General features: G+C 45.1%; 1 long non-coding RNA gene across 1 annotated transcript in view; it reads right to left on the bottom strand.

Moving 5' to 3' along the window:
- LOC128340557 (uncharacterized) overlaps positions 1–15,710 on the bottom strand; it is a 28,343-nt gene extending 12,633 nt beyond the window's left edge. Inside the window, exon 1 of the long non-coding RNA XR_008313795.1 lies at positions 15,585–15,710. This is a non-coding gene — a long non-coding RNA (uncharacterized LOC128340557). The remainder of the gene's footprint in view (positions 1–15,584) is intronic.
- Positions 15,711–16,000: the final 290 nt, after the last annotated feature.

The following is a 16,000-nucleotide window of genomic DNA, read 5'->3' as shown; positions in this document are numbered from 1 at the left end:
GTGGAAACTTGTGGGAAGCTTGTGGAAGCTTGCAATTTCTCCCATTGTGGCAAATGGGAGAAACTGCAAGGATATAGCTTTGCGCAACCAACAGTCAGGGCAGTGGCATCACAGCTTCCGTGTATACAGCGGCAACAACACCAATCAGTGCTCCCTTTATCAGAGGTTCCCAGATGTTGTTGACTACAACTCCCATAATCCTCAGCCAAAGACCACTGCAGCTGGGGGTAATGCGAGTTGTAGTAAACAACAAGTAGGAATCCCTGTTACAGGGAACACTGGCGCCAATGTCTTCCGGTCTCATTACCCTTGCACATCATGTCAGCCACAGCCATTGCTTCTTGGCCATGTAATATGGAAAGAAAACATATAAGAATTTTAAAGGGATCAGGATTAGCACGTTCTCCAAACCACAGATCTCTCAGATAACTTCATAACAGAAATTTAGATGATGCTCCACTTTACAGCGTTTCCTAGACTCTTCACATTTTTGCAGACTTTCCACCAATGATGTAGTGAAAATCCCAGGGGAATAATCAGGAGGAAACAAGCCTGATATGTGTACTTGGTGGTCCCTGCTTTATTCTCCTTTCTGCTCTCAAAGAAATTGGGTTCTATAACCATCCGGGGGGATGTTATTCGTTGACCAGCATCTGCTCATTTGGGAGCAGAAAGGAAAGAGAGCTGAAAGCTTAATAGGGTGAAATGTCAACTAAGGTGTTTTCTTAAGGAAGAAAAGGGAAAGGAAATGGATATTTTAACTTTTATTTCTGAGTTAGTTAATTTTCACACTTAACTGCTGAACTGGCTAAATTCTTTTCTTTTCTTAAAGACCTTTATAAATTTCATCATTAATAAAACCAGACATTCAATTAGCGGAGAATTTCTGATTGCTTACTGTGATTTTCAGTCCCTTTCTCATTTTCCCCTTCATTCCTTCTTTTTATTTCTCCAACCACTGCCCTCCTTCAGTTCCCTCTGCTCCTGCACCCCGTGCCCGAAAAATCAGGGGAAACTGAAAATTGATCCCATTAACCTCTGTCATTACCTAAATCCATCTCTTAATTAGTATGAGTTAATATGATTAATCAAAATAATGAGACAAACCTATTAAATTAGGGTGTTTAAATTACAAATGGAAGTGGTAAAGGCAAAGGGGCTGATAACGAATAGCTGCAGTTAGAGATGGCGGTAGTTTTTCCAGTGATATGTGACAACCAGTCCGAAGGAAGCCAGCCTTACCCGCTGGAAAGAAGCATCCAACAGTTTGGTCAGCCTGCAGCTATTGCTGTGGAATAAGAACCCATGCTAGAATTGCACTCCATACAGTTATGTGCAGTCATGTTACTGATTATTTCTGCAGCGGAGCCAACTGTTCATTCTTTTTAATAACTGTTATTAGTTTAAATTATTTATTCCATTTCTAATTTGCCTTTCTCCAATAAACTATCAAGGTGGGTAACACCATTTCTTCTTACTAGTAGTGCTTACGAGAGTTCTGTAAAGTACATCATTATTTGCACATGGGACTGAGGCCATAGTGACTCACCTCAGGTCACTTACTGAGTTCATGGTTTGAACTGGGGACTTCCAAGCTCACAGGAACATAGGAACAAAGGGAGCTGTCTTCTAACGAGTCGGACCATTGGTCCAATTAGCTCAGTTTTGTCTACACAGACTGGCAGTGGTTTCTCCAAGGTTGCGGGCAGGAGTCTCTTGCAGCCCTATCTTAGAGATGCCAGGGAGGGAACTCGGAACCTTTTTTTCTCAGAGTGAGCCCATCTGCTAAGGGGAATATCTTACAGCGCTCACACATGTAGTCTCCCATTCAAAGGCAAACCAAGGGCACCCTGCTTAGCAAAGGGAACAATTAATGCTTGCTACCACAAGACCAGCTCACACTCCTGGGCCTGGTCTACATGTGCAACTGAATGACAAATGCAGAGGTGATATGATCCATACTACTTTGGACTGCATCATATTTTTAATGGTTCCCCTACATTCCCCTACAAGGAGGAAGTTCGGGATACAAATGTGATAGATCCAAAGTTATGATGGTTAAGCAGTTTATTTATTTAGTTAGAATGTTTGTAAACGGGGGAGAAGAACTGGTAACGGGCTGTAGTGTTGAGATCCACTTCTCCCGCGCATCTTACTTTATGAGTTTGTTTTTCAGCTGTAGACAGCCAAGGGCACTTGTGAGATCTGCCAGCAAAGGGGTAGGGGTGGGTCCGGACCAATCCGGAGGCCATTGTAAAGGCCTCCGGACCGTCCGGACCGGTTCGGACCTGGCCGGTCCGGTCCAGGTGGAGGGGGACCCTTTAAGGGCCGGGAGGGTTTACTCACCCCTCCCGCCGCTTTGCCCGCTCCAGCGCCCGTAGTTATTGTAGAAATTGGGGTGGCAGGATACCTCCCCACTGCCCCTTCTTGCTCCGCAATTCAAAAGGCTGCAACAAGCCTTCTGCGCATGCGGCGCGGCGTGCAAGCTTCACGTCGACCCGACGCGACAGGTAGACCGGACCTCCGACCGCCGGAGGCCCAGTCTACCCGCCGGGACAAGGCGGTCGGAGGCCCAGTCTACCCGTCGCGCCGGGTCGACGTGAAGCTCGCGCACCGCGTGCACGTGCGCAGAAGGCTTGTTGCAGCCTTTTGAATTGCGGAGCAAGAAGGGGCGGCGGGGAGGTATCCTGCCGCCCCAATTTCTACAATAACTACGGGAGCTGGAGGGGGCAAAGCAGCAGGAGGGGTAAGTAAACCCTCCCCGCCCTTAAAGGGACCCCCTCCACATTGCCGGACCGCAGGTGTGCGGTTCCGTGCACACCCCTACAAAGGGATTCTGCTGGACTTTTTCGATGTTTTGTGTGTCGTTACTGTTGGGAATTCTCTCTGGTAAGAGAAACCCTTTTTCATTATAGCAGAGTGCACAGAGGGACAACACAGAGGAATTTAGTTAGGCATGTGTGTATGCAGAGAGTAAAGTAACCTGGAGCCAGTTCATAATTTCAAATCAATATAAGGAGTATTTATTAGAGAACTGCATTCTAGATAGGAAAGTGAGAAGATAGGATCTCTAATCTATCTATCTAGCTGGATGGAGATGGATTCTGCATCTCTGCACACATGGTGCAGTGGAGACGAGCTTGCATGTAGGGATGTGCGTTTCGTTTCGGATACAAAACGTTTTGTGCACAAAACAGGCCGTTTCAGCTGTTTTGTAGCCAAAACAAAACACCCAATGCTCAAAACAGAAAATTTTGTAGCCAAAACAAAACGTCCCTGTTTCGGATACAAAACGTTTTGTTGTTTCGGCTGTTTTGGAACTCCATTTTGCAATTGCAAAAAGTCTTTCTCCTTCAGTCTCCATTTTGAGTTTTGACATCTGTTTGAATTTCCAGCCCTTCCAGCCCGCAGATTGGCCAGCGAAAGCATGGGCTGATCTGCTGGCAATTGCCTCCTTATTCCTTTTAAGCAAATTTAAGGGTAAATTTTACCCTCATTGTCTAGTGGGGCAATGTGCATTTACCCTCATTGCCCAGTGGGGCAGTGTGCATTTCATTGTTGTTGTTTCACACTGTTGTGATTAGATCAATTGCATTTTGAGTGGGAGGGATGTGGATGTGCATGACCTTTGGAAATCTGCCTGATTTTTTCCAAAGCTCTGCTGTTGTTAATGTGTGATGTTGATGTTATTTGGGGTGGATTTGGGGCAGAAAGGGGGCTTTGGGGGCAGAAGAGTGGTTCAGGTGGTAGTGCCCCAATGGGTGCCTGCTGCCATCCAGATTCCAAAGGAATTGGGAAAGGGGCTGATTTTTAAAGAATTTCTGAAGTTGAAATGTCTTTGGGGCAGATGCGGGGCAGAGAGGGGGCCTGAGGGGCAAAACAATGGGTTGGGTGGCAGTGCCCCAAGGGGTGCCTGCCACTTGCCCTATTCCAAAGGAATAGGGCAAAGGGCTGATTTCTTAGGAATTGTTGAAGTTTACGCTTCTTTAAGGTTCCCCCCCCCAGGGAATAAAGGAGGTTTCAGAAGACGCATGACTCCACCTGGGGGGCACTGGGGTAGCCAGGAGCGAGGGTGCACACAGGGTGCCAACCACCCCCTTGGGTTGCTGACCCATGGGGTCCTGGGTTATGTTGTTTCTGAGGTGTTCTGAGTATAGATTCTCTGGTAGCATATGAGATTTTCAATGACAAACCATGAATCCACTCTCACATGCTACCAGAGAATCTGAAACTACACTCAAACATCTCAGAAACAATAGAACCCAGTACCCCATGGGTTAGCAACCCATGGGGGTGATTGGCACCCTATGTGCTCTACACCACCACTTGCTCTGGGCCACCCTGGTGCCCCCCAAGTGCAGTTATGGGGCAGGAATTATGGAGGTCCATCATTCCCTATGGGGAAGAACTTTACAGACTCGCAAACTCCATTACATCTTTAAAAATCAGCCCTCTGCCCAGTTCCTTTGAAATAATTCTGGCAGCTTCCTTGCCCCCACTGGGAACTACCACCCACCCTACTCTGCTCTGGGCCACCCCTTTCCCCCCAACATGAACCTATACTTTTGCTGAAATCTCCATTCTTCCCTATGGGGACAATCCTATACTTCAAAAATTCACCAAAAATCAGCCCTTTGCCCAATTCCTCTGAAATTTGGGTGGTAGTTTCCACCCATTGGGCACTACCACCCACACCCACTAGTTTTTCCCCTGGGCCATTTTTCAAAATCCAAAACGTTTCTGATTCGGATTTTGCAATTTCGAACAAAGAACAAAATTGGGGTGTTTCAGATTGGCTGATTTCGAACAAAGAACAAAATGGGGGTGTTTCGGATTCGGGCCAAAAACAAAACGGGGGGGGGGGACAAAACGCACAACCCTACTTGCATGTTGCAAGGTAGAAGGAAGGGAAGAAGAAGAGAAGAGGAAGTGGAAAGAAGGAAGGAAGGAAGTCCCTGAGATCAGCAATTAAAGGGATAGTGTCGGAGCAGTAGAGAAGGGATGACCAATGTCTTGACCCTCTAGCTCTCTGACTCACTAGTCTGTCCTCCTATGTCATTGAGACAAGAGACAGCGCATAGTCCTTCACTTCCAACAGTTACTCTGTGGGCTGCCTCCTCCCTTCAGGCTAATTGTAACATACTTTTCACCTGGGTTTACTGCCAAGAGGAGGAGTTAGTTGCCACTATACCTGTAAAACCAGGAGCTGTGCCAGAAGCGCAGCTGACAGTGGGCTGCTGGGTAGGCCACCTGTAGGCAGCCTCTGAAGCCGGCAGCCAAAAGGGGCTGCCTTTGGGGGCAGGCTTCAGGGGTGGGGAAGAGAGCTGAGGCAAGTTATGCTGCTGCTTTAAAAACTTCTCTGTTTATTTGCTAGACTCTATGCAGGTATGTGTTTTGGTGAACCTGGAATTGGGCATAGCATCTTCACTGTCCCTGGGGTGATTCCAGTGGTGGTGGGGAATAGAGGAAGATGTGGCATTGGCAGGTAGCAGGCAATTATAGGGGAAGGGAGATCAGAAATGTAATATCTGTCACCCCTTCCAGCACCCCCTGCCAGCTCTTTGACCTTGGGGAGCTGTACTAAGCCCCCACAGATCCTCACCTTGCTTCTCTGTAATGCCAGGTTGGTTCAAACTAAAACAGAAATCATCCATGATTTGATTGTGGATGATGGAGCTGACCTGGTATGTATTACAGAGACCTGGGTTGGGGAGGCTAGTGCTCCAGTTTGGGCCCAGCTTCTCCTGACAGGATAATTGTAGAGCAAGTGAGAAGACATGGGCGGGGAGGAGGAGTGGCTGTGGTGCATAAGACTAATCTCTCCCTTACCAGGGTTCCTGTCAGGGAATTGGTCTTCATCGAATGTGTGTACCTATGTCTGGAGACCAAGGATAGACTGGGACTTCTGTTGGTATACCGCTCACCTCATTGCCCAACAGAGCCCCAAACTGAGCTGGCTGACTTGGTTTCAGAGCTGGTGTTGGAGTCTCCCAGACTTGTAGTTCTGGGGGACTTTAATGTTCACTTTGGGACCAATTTGTCAGGATCAGCTCAGGAGTTCATAGCGACCATGACAACTATGGGCCTATCCCAGGTGGTCTCAGAACCAATACACATTACTGGTCACACTCTTGATATGTTTTTTTTTTTTCCTCTGGCCAGGAATGTGTTCCATGGGTGGGGAGTCCTGTGATCTCCCAATTGTCATAGACAGACCACTATCTGGTTAAAGCTGGACTCACAGCCTCAACCCTCCTCCGCAGGGGTGAAGGTCCTATTAGGATGATCCACCCAAAAAGGTTATTGGATTCCATAGGATTCCAAGAAGCCTTAGGTTTCAAGGTTGGTTCTGCCAGAGATTCTACTGATGCCCTGGTTCAGACTTGGAATAATGAACTCACTAGGGCCATAGACATGATTGCTCCTAAGTGCCCTCTCTGACCTGCTTCTAAATTAGCACTTTGGTATATGGAAGAACTACGGGGAAGTTGAAGCAGCAAGGCAGATGGCTCGAGCGCAAGTGGAAAAAGATGCGGCTTGAATCTGACAGACTACAACAGATCTATGCTCTGGCAATGTGTGCAGCAAAGAAACGGTTCTTTTCTGCCCGCATTGCTTCCTCAAGCTCACATCCAGCTAAGTTGTCTAGGGTTGTGAGAGGGCTAGTACATGCCCCTCCTCTCCTGAATGAGTATTTGGATCCATCTGTTACCCATTGTGACATTTTAATGAGTTTTTTTGCAAATAAAATCTCTCATATTCGAGCTGAACCACATGCTGCAGTTACTACAAAGTCTATTTTGGAGGTGTCCAGCAGCTCCTCTTGTGTGGTTAAATTGGATCAATTTCAGTTTGTTACTCCTGAGGATGTGGACAAGATACTTGGGACACTGCACCTCACCACCTGTTCTCTCAGGCCCTTGCCCAACATGGCTTAAACAATCTAACCGCGAGGTTATTGGAAATGGCCTTGTTAAGATCATTAATGCTTCTCTGAGAGAGGGCAGGATGCCTCCTTGTCTCGGTGGCAATTATTAGACCACTCTTGAAGAGGCCTGCATTGGATTCCTCAGAATTGGGCAATTATAGGCTAGTCTCAAATCTCCCATGGTTGGACAAGGTGTTTGAGAGGGTGGTGGCATCTGATGCTCCAGCATGTCTTGGAAGAAGTAGATTATCTGGACCCATTTTAAACTGGCTTTCGAGCGGGCTACGGAGTTGACACAGCCTTGGTTGGCCTGTTGGATGATCTCCAATTAGAAATTGACAGGGGGAGTGTGTGTCTGCTGATACTTTTTGATCTCTTGATGACTTTCAATACCATTGACCATGTTATCCTTCTGGGGCGCTGAAGGTGTTGGGAGTGGGAGGCACGACTTTGCAGTGGTTCCGCTCCTAGGGTAGGTTCCAGATGGTGTTGCTTGGAGAATATTGCTCTTCAAAACAAGAGCAATGGTCTAGAGTCCCACAAGGCTCCATACTGTCTCCAGTGCTTTTTAACATCTACACGAAACCGCTGGGAGAGATCATCAGGGGATTTGGTGCAGGGTGTTATCAGTATGCTGATGACACCCAAATCTATTTTTCCATGTCAACTTCATCAGGCAATGGCCTAACTTCTCTAAATGCCTGCCTGGAGGTGGTAATGGTCTGGATGAGGGAGAACAAACTGAGGCTGAATCCAAGCAAGACGAAGGTATTCATTGTGGGAGGTTGAGACTTAGGAAGTGGTTTAGATGTGCCTGTTCTGGATAGGGTTGCACTCCCCCGGAAATAGCAGGTACACAGTCTGGGAGTACTTCTGGACCCAAACCCTGATTTCTCAGGTTGAGGCAGTGGCCAGGAGTGCTTTCTATCAGGTTTGGCTGATACGTCCATTTCTGGAGATAAACAACCTTAAAACAGTAGTGCATATGCTGGTAGCATCCAGACTTGACTACTGCAATGCAATTTACATTGGGCTGCCTTTGTACGTAGTTTGGAAATTGCAGTTGGTACAGAACGCAGCAGCTAGGTTGGTCTCTGGGGCTGCCTAAAGAGAACATATTAGACTCATTTTAAACATTGCCTACTAATAAGTTTCCGGACGAAATACAAAGTGCTGGTTATTACCTATAAAGCCCTAAACGGCTTGGGTCCAAGGTATTTAAGAGAGCGCCTTCTTCTGCATCAACCCCACTGCCTGTTAAGATCATCTGTGGAGGTCCGGTTGTTGCCGCCACTGGCTCAGTTGGTGGCGACTCGAGACCATGCCTTTTTTAGTGTTGCCCCGGGACTCTGGAACATGCTTCCTAACGAAATTAGAGTTTACCCTTCTCTGAATGTTTTTAAGAAGGACCTTAAAACATACCTGTCTAGTCAGGCTTTTTAGTTTATAGTTTTAAAGCTTTGGTTTTAGAGTTTTTATTGTATTTTAAATTGTTTTAATTATGTTAATGTTTTAACGGTTTTATATTGTGAACTGCCCAGGGACTTTTTTTTGTACTAAATAAATAAATAAATGCCACCAAAAACTTGCGTCTCACGGAGATGACACAAAAATTAAAACAATAAAATCACATTGTTTATCTTATTTATTTGTTATTTCTCTGTTGAACCGCCCTGAGCCATTTTTGGAAGGGTGGTATAGAAATCAAATAAATACATACATACATACCATGCACAATTAAAGCAGATAAAATAACAACAACAATAAAAATAGTAAAAAGCAGCTAGCCAAAGGCTTGATTAAACAAGGGGGTCTTAAGAGCCCTTCTAAAGACCACTAGAGAGACTAGAGATAGCCTTCTCACCCTCAAAGGAAGTGTGTTCCAAAGTTTCAGGGCAGCTATAGAGAAGGCCCAACACTGAGATACTACCAGATGAGCTGGTGGCAACCATAGGTGGACTTCCCCAAATGACAAGGTCTACTTATTACCTCTGAAACTCTGACACAGATAGTTTTGTGGACTTGGGCAAATATCTCTTCCTCCTTCTGCCTCATTTTCAAAAATTAACCCAAATAGCTCATGCAACACAATACAATTCTCACAGGCCAACAATCTTAAAATGTGATACCCTCATTCATTATAAGAGGGCAGGGGGTAATATCCCACAGCTGACCCTTGCACTTTTCACCAGAGGTCAACCAAAGGTTAGACATTCTTATTGGATTTCAATCATTCAAATGTCCTTTTGAGCTACAGTCCTGAAATTTGGTTCATTCATTTGTTATGGACCACTGATTAAAGGAAAAGGTAGAAAACAAATTTGACATTTCTGACATAGGTCACCAAAAGGCCATTAGTTTAACAATTAACAAAAGCTACCTTAATTTGTTTTAGGGGATAGCTATGATGCAAGAAAGGTGTAGAGTTTGGCGGGGGGGGATTCACTTGAGAGTATTCAATGTTTCAGTGGAAAACCAAAGCACACTTAATAGAAGAAAATCACAACAAAGCCCAACCAACACACATACACACCACACACATACAGAGAGAGCATAACTGGGCCTACTGAAGAAAGGCACACCCAATAAGTAGCAAATTATTGTCTTATTGGCTACATAAATGAGCAAGGTAGATTCACAGGAAGGAAGGAAGGAAGAAGGAAGGAAGGAAGGAATGATTGGCTGACATCCTCACAACCATGTATTATTTATTTACTATATATCCCGCCCTTCCTCTGAGGAGCCCATGGTTACGTTTATCCTCACAACAACCCTGTGAGGTAAGTTAGGCCTAGAGATAAGTGACTGGCCCAGAGTCACCCAATGAGTTTCATGGCTGAACAGGGGATTTGAACTTGAGTCTCTATGGTCCTAGTCCAACACTCTGACCACTCCACCACACTGGCTCTTCACAGCTTTTAATAATCAAGAGTACTGTCATGCATGTGGGGTGAGGTGATTTTGGCTTATCTCTTGTACCCAAGGAAGCAGTCTTTGTCACAGGGACATATTTTCAAGAATCCCTCAGAGACATATTTTCAGACACTAAAGAGCATTTCTAGCGGAAGGAGAAATCAGAGAAATTCCCCCTACTCCATACTCAAAGTGGGACTCTGGATTACTAAGTGCTGCAGAAGCAGTTTGCACACATCATCTTCACATGGTTAGTGAGGATATCAGCCATTATTATTCTTGTTACTTTTATGTATATGCCACTTTTCAAATGAAAACATTCTCAGCATGGTTTTAATTATTTTATTTATCATATTTATATACCACCTGATATGTGTATCTCTAGACAGCATACACAATTTAAAACAACAAACAACAAATATAAAACAGAGTAAAAACAATTAAAATAATGTCACAGGATTTAAAAAAGTTTTTAAAAATTTCATAAAATAAAAACATTTATTTATTTATTTATTTATTTATTTAACATATTTCTATACCACCCAAAACTCATGTCTCTGGGAGGTTTACAACATGCAAACAAACAAAAAGTTAAAATATTAGTTAAAATAAATGACAACAGAAAATTTAAAACACTGGTTAAAACAAAATAAATGATATAGTAAAAGTTAAAACATTACAACAATCTGAATTTTAAAACATTTTAAAATGATGTTAAAACTGTTAAAACAATATTTCATTAAAAGGCTGGGTGAATAGGTGCGGCTTTAAAGACTTTTAAAAGGTTGCCAGAGATGGGGAGGCTCTTATTTCACCCGGGAGTGCATTCCAAAGTTTTGGGGCAACAGTGGAAAAGACCCGTCCCCAAGTAGCCACCAGACAAGTCGGTGGCAACTGCAGATGGACCTCTCTTGATGATCTCAATGGGTGGTGGGGTTCATAACGAAGAAGACATTCTCTTAAATACCCAGGGCCCAAACCATTTAGGGCTTTATAGGTTTGAACCAGCACCTTGTATTTTGCCCAGAAACACATCGGCAGCCAGTATAGCTCTTTCAATACAGGAGTAATATGGTCTCTCTGAGATGACCCAGAGACCAACCTGGCTGCTGCATTCTGAACCAGCTGTAGTTTCCGGACTATACACAAGGGCAGCCCCACATAGAGTGCATTGCAGTAATCCAGTCTGGAGGTTACCAGCATATGTACCACTGTTCTGAGGTTGTTTATCTCAAGAAACGGACACAGCTGGCGTATCAGCCAAAGCTGATAGAAGGCACTTCCGGCCACTGCCTCAACTTGGGGACACCAGGGAGAGGCTCGGATCCAGAAGCACCCCCAGAGAAGCACCCCCAAACTGTGTACCTGTTCCTTCTGGGGAAGTGTGACCCCATCCAGAACAGGCAGATCAAACTCATCTCCAGAGTTTCGACCCCGCACAATGAGTACGTCCATCTTATCTGGATTCAGTCTCAGTTTGTTATCCCTCATCCAGCCCATTACCAACTCCAGGAAGGCATTTAGGGAGGTTATGCCCTCTCCAGATGATGCTGACATGGAGAAATAGATTTGGGTGTCATCAGCATACTGATAGCACCCTGAACCAAACCTCCTGATGATCTCTCCCAGAGGTTTCATGTAGATGTTAAACAACATCAGAGACAATACGGAGCCCTGAGAGACACCATACAAAAGTTTAGATTTTGAACAACAGTCTCCAAGGGACACCATGTGGAACCTGCCCAAGAGGTAAGAGTGGAATGACCGCAAAGCAGTGCCTCCCACTCTCAACCCCCTCAGAGGCTCCAGAAGGATACTATGGTCAATAGTATAGAAACCCAAGCCGCCAAGAGGTCTAAAAGGACCAAAAGAGTCACACATTCTCTGTCAATTCCCAATTGGAGATCATCTATCATGCCGACCAAGGCAGTCTCCACCCCATAGCCCACCTGAAAGCCAGTTTGAAATGGGTCTAGATAATCAGTTTCCTCCAACACTGTCTGGAGCTGGGAGGCCACCACCCTCTCAATTACCTTGCTCAGCCATGGAAGCTTGGAAACAGGCCTGTAGTCACTCAGCTCTGAGGGATCCAAGGTAGGCTTCTTCAGAAGTGGTCTAATAATTGCCTCCTTAAGACAAGGAGGCATCCTGCCTTCCCTCAGAGACGCATTAATAATTTCTACCAGGCCTTCTAGCACAACCCCCCTGCAAGATAGTATAAGCCATGTCGGGCAACAGTCAGGAGGACAGGTAGTAGGTCGCACCATTCCAATCAGCTCATCCACATCCACAGGAGTCACAAAGCTTAAAATTAATTTCATTTAAAAGCCTGAGAGAACAGGTGTGACTTGAACGTCTTCCTAAAAGCAAACAGAGATGGCGATACTCTTATTTTGACAAGGAGCATATTCCAAAGCCTTGGAGCAGCCACAGAGAAAGCCTGGTCCTGAGTTGCCACCAAAGGAGCCAGTGGCAAGCATAACAGGACCTCACCAGATGATCTCAATAGGCGACAGAGTTCATGACAAAGGGCGAGAAAGGAGTAATAAGATGGTTCCCTTTTCCCAAGGGGCTCACAAATCTAAAAAGAAACACAAGATAGGCACCAGCTGTTGGAGATGAACTTCCAGTGCATCAACCTTTTGCACCAACTGTCCTAATGACCACTAGGGGCATTGGGAGTAGAGACAGTGAGTCAGGGTCTCCCTATCTGTCCCTACTCTATGACCCCCTGAACTGACTCTGCAGCACTTCCTGTGCTGAGTCACAATCCTTCCTTTCCTCCTAGAGAGCAGATGAAAACATCTCTCTCTCTCTCCTTACCTATCCACTATGTAGTCCTTTAGATTAGAGATAGGTCTTTCCTATCTAAGTGTATTTAACCAATAAATATTTAGTGTTTAGTCACACAAGGATCTCCATGTGTTTTCTCTAAACAGCTGCAATATCCAAACCATGCTCTTGCTACCTACTCTGTAACTGGAGTGTGTGCTCATTCCTTAGTGCTCTGCTGTTTTACCTATTGTGGGTAAAAATCAACAACCTCTAACACCAGCAAGATTACGAATACAACGATGGATATTTATATACTGCTTTTCAACAAAAGTTCCCAAAGCAGTTCACATAGATATAAATAAATAAATAAAATGGCTCCCTGTCCCCATGGGGCTCACAACCTAAAAAAGAAACATAAGATAGACACCAACAACAGGCACTGGAGGGATGCTGTGCTGGGTTTATATAGGGCCAGTTGCTCTCCCCCTTTTAAATAAAGAAAATCCCCACTTTAGAAAGGTGCCTCTTTGCTCAGTTGTCAGAGTTGCTATGCTGTATTTTCATGGGGCCGGTTGCTTTCCCCTGCTTAATTTAAGACATACACCACTTTAAAAGGTGTTTCTTTGGCCATTTAGTAGGGGGTTCTTGCTTCCCCTACACGCTTCCCCTACACAAATAAATCCTTCCCAAATCCCAGCTTCCAACTTTTATCTAGAATGTCCTACCCAGTTTTGGAAGCTGTGCACACTCCTGATTTTTGCTCATCTTTGAGGGGAAAACAAGGTAGGAGGGGCCAGCAGAGATCGTCTGCTAAGCAGCAGCTGAGTATGTGGACTCTGTTCTAACCAGCAAGTGTACCCAGCTGCTGAATGAGGTAGTCCTTGTACAGCTGCCGCTTGGCAGAAAATCTCCATCAGCCAGCAGTGAAGCTAACTAAATGCAATTCGACAGAGAAATATGAAATTCCGCAATGTGGGTGGGGATCAAATGCACAGGTATAGGGTGGGGGAATACCTGGCTTGACAGTAGCACATGTGACAAGGATATCAGAATTGCAAATCGATCACCCGCTGAGCAAGAGTCAGCAGTGCCATGCAGCTACAAAAAAGGTGAATGTAATTTTAGGCTGCATTAACAGGACCATAATTTCCAAGTCACAAGGAGTAGTAGTTCCATTTTATTCCACACTAGTCAGAATTCATCTGGAGTGTTGTGTCCAGTTCTGGGTGCCACACTTTTAAAAGGACATAGACAAATTGGAACAGGTTCAGAAGAGAAATAACAAAAACTTCTTTAAATATATCAGAAGCAGGAAACCTCCAAGGGAGGCAGTCGAACTGTTAGACAATGGGGGAGGATATGGAGGTTGCAGAGAAGCTAAATGAGTTATTTGCATCTGTCTGCATGGCAGAGGATACTGAGCATATACCTGTTCTTGAACCAGGCTTTTTGGGGACGGAGGCTAAAGAACTGAGTCAGATAGAAGTGACAAGAGTTGATGTTCTAAGATGTCTGGAAAAATTGAAGACTAGCAAACTGCCAGGGCCAGATGGCATCCATCTGAGAGTCCTCAAAGAACTCAAATGTGAAATTGCCAACCTCCTTGCTAAAATATATAACTTATCCCTATAATCAGGCTCTGTACCATAGGACTGGAAAGTAGCAAATGTAAAACCGATTTTCATGAAGGGATCCAGGGGCGATCCGGGAAATTACAGGCCGGTTAGCTTTATGTCTGTTCCAGGAAAAAATGATGGAAAGCATTCTAAAGGATAAAATTGTTAAGCACATAGAAGAACAGCCCTGCTGGGAGAGAACCAGCATGGCTTCTGCAAAGGTAAATCTTGCCTCACCGACCTTTTGGAGTTCTTGAGAGTGTCAACAAGTGTGTGGATAAAGGTGATCCAGTTGACATAGTATGCCTGGACTTCCAAAAAGCTTTCAACAAAGTTCCTCATCAAAGACTCTCGAGGAAACTTAGGAGTCATGGGATAAGGAGACAAGTACATGTGTGGATTGCTTACTGGTTGAAGGACAGGAAACAGAGGGTAGGTATAAATGGAGAGTTTTCACAATGGAGGGAAATAAGAAGTGGGGTCCCCCAGGGATCTGTACTGGGACCAGTGCTTTTTAATTTATTCATAAATGATCTAGAAGTAGGGGTAAGGAGCGAGGTGGCCAAATTTGCAGATGATACCAAACTCTTTAGGGTAGTGAAATCCAAAACCGATTGTGAGGAGCTCCAAAAGGATCTCTCCCAACTGGGGGAGTGGGTGACAAAATGGCAACTGCGGTTCAGTGTTAGCAAGTGTAAAGTGATGCACACTGGGACAAAAAACCCCAACTTCAAGTATATGCTGATGGGATCTGAGCTGTCAGTGACTGACCAGGAGAGGGATCATGGGGTCATGGTGGACAGCTGATTGAAAGTGTTGACTCAATGTGCGGCAGCTGTGAAAAAGGCCAATTCCATGCTAGGAATCATTAGGAAGGGGATTGAAAATAAAACTTCTAATATTATATTGCCCTTATACAAAACTATGGTGTGGCCACACCTTGAGTACTGCATACAATTCTGGTCACCACATCTAAAAAAGGACATTGTAGAACTGGAAAAGGTACAGAAGAGGGCAACCAAGATGATTGGGGCCTAGAGCACCTTTCTTATGAGGCAAGACTACAACAGGTGGGGCTATTTAGCTTAGAAAATGATGACTGCAGGGAGACATGATAGAGGTCTATGAAATCATGCATGGTGTGGAGATAGTCGATAAAGAGAATTTTTTCTCCCTCCCACATAACACTACAACCATGGGTCATCCCATGAAATTGATTAGGGGTGTGCACGGAATCGGTGTGGTCCAGCCACCATTGAAACACCCCACTCCCCGGTATGGTCCAGGGGAGGGGTTCATGATTTTTTAAATAAAATAATCATAATAATCATAATAATGTTTTTTTAAAATACCTGTAGCCCCTTTGGGGGGCTTCCTGTAGGCCGCGGGGGGTCCCCTCCCCCTGCCGGCCTCTGAAATCACTGCCATGGCTTTGGGCCTCTGTAACTGCATGCAGCGGCCATTTTGGGCCTGGCATGGCCCACGGCCTCGTAGAGGTCATTTGAGCATGTGCAGTGGCCATTTTGTTTTTTCCAAAATGGCCACCACACATGCACAAATGAGCTCTGCGAGGGATCCTTCACAGGCACACACACCCCGCGGCCTACAGGAAGCCCCCCAAAGGGGCTACAGATATTTTTAAAAAATATATTTTTAAAAAAATTTTAAAAATCACAGATTTGTCTGGAGGTTCGGTTCCAGTCCAGATGGAATGGGGGGTGGGCATTCGGTTCGATCCCAAACCCCCAAACCTCCGGACCAAACCCCC

This window comes from Hemicordylus capensis, chromosome 1 (genome assembly GCF_027244095.1).
Source record: "Hemicordylus capensis ecotype Gifberg chromosome 1, rHemCap1.1.pri, whole genome shotgun sequence".
Lineage (NCBI taxonomy): Eukaryota > Metazoa > Chordata > Lepidosauria > Squamata > Cordylidae > Hemicordylus > Hemicordylus capensis.
This window is presented reverse-complemented; position numbering and strand designations above follow the sequence as displayed.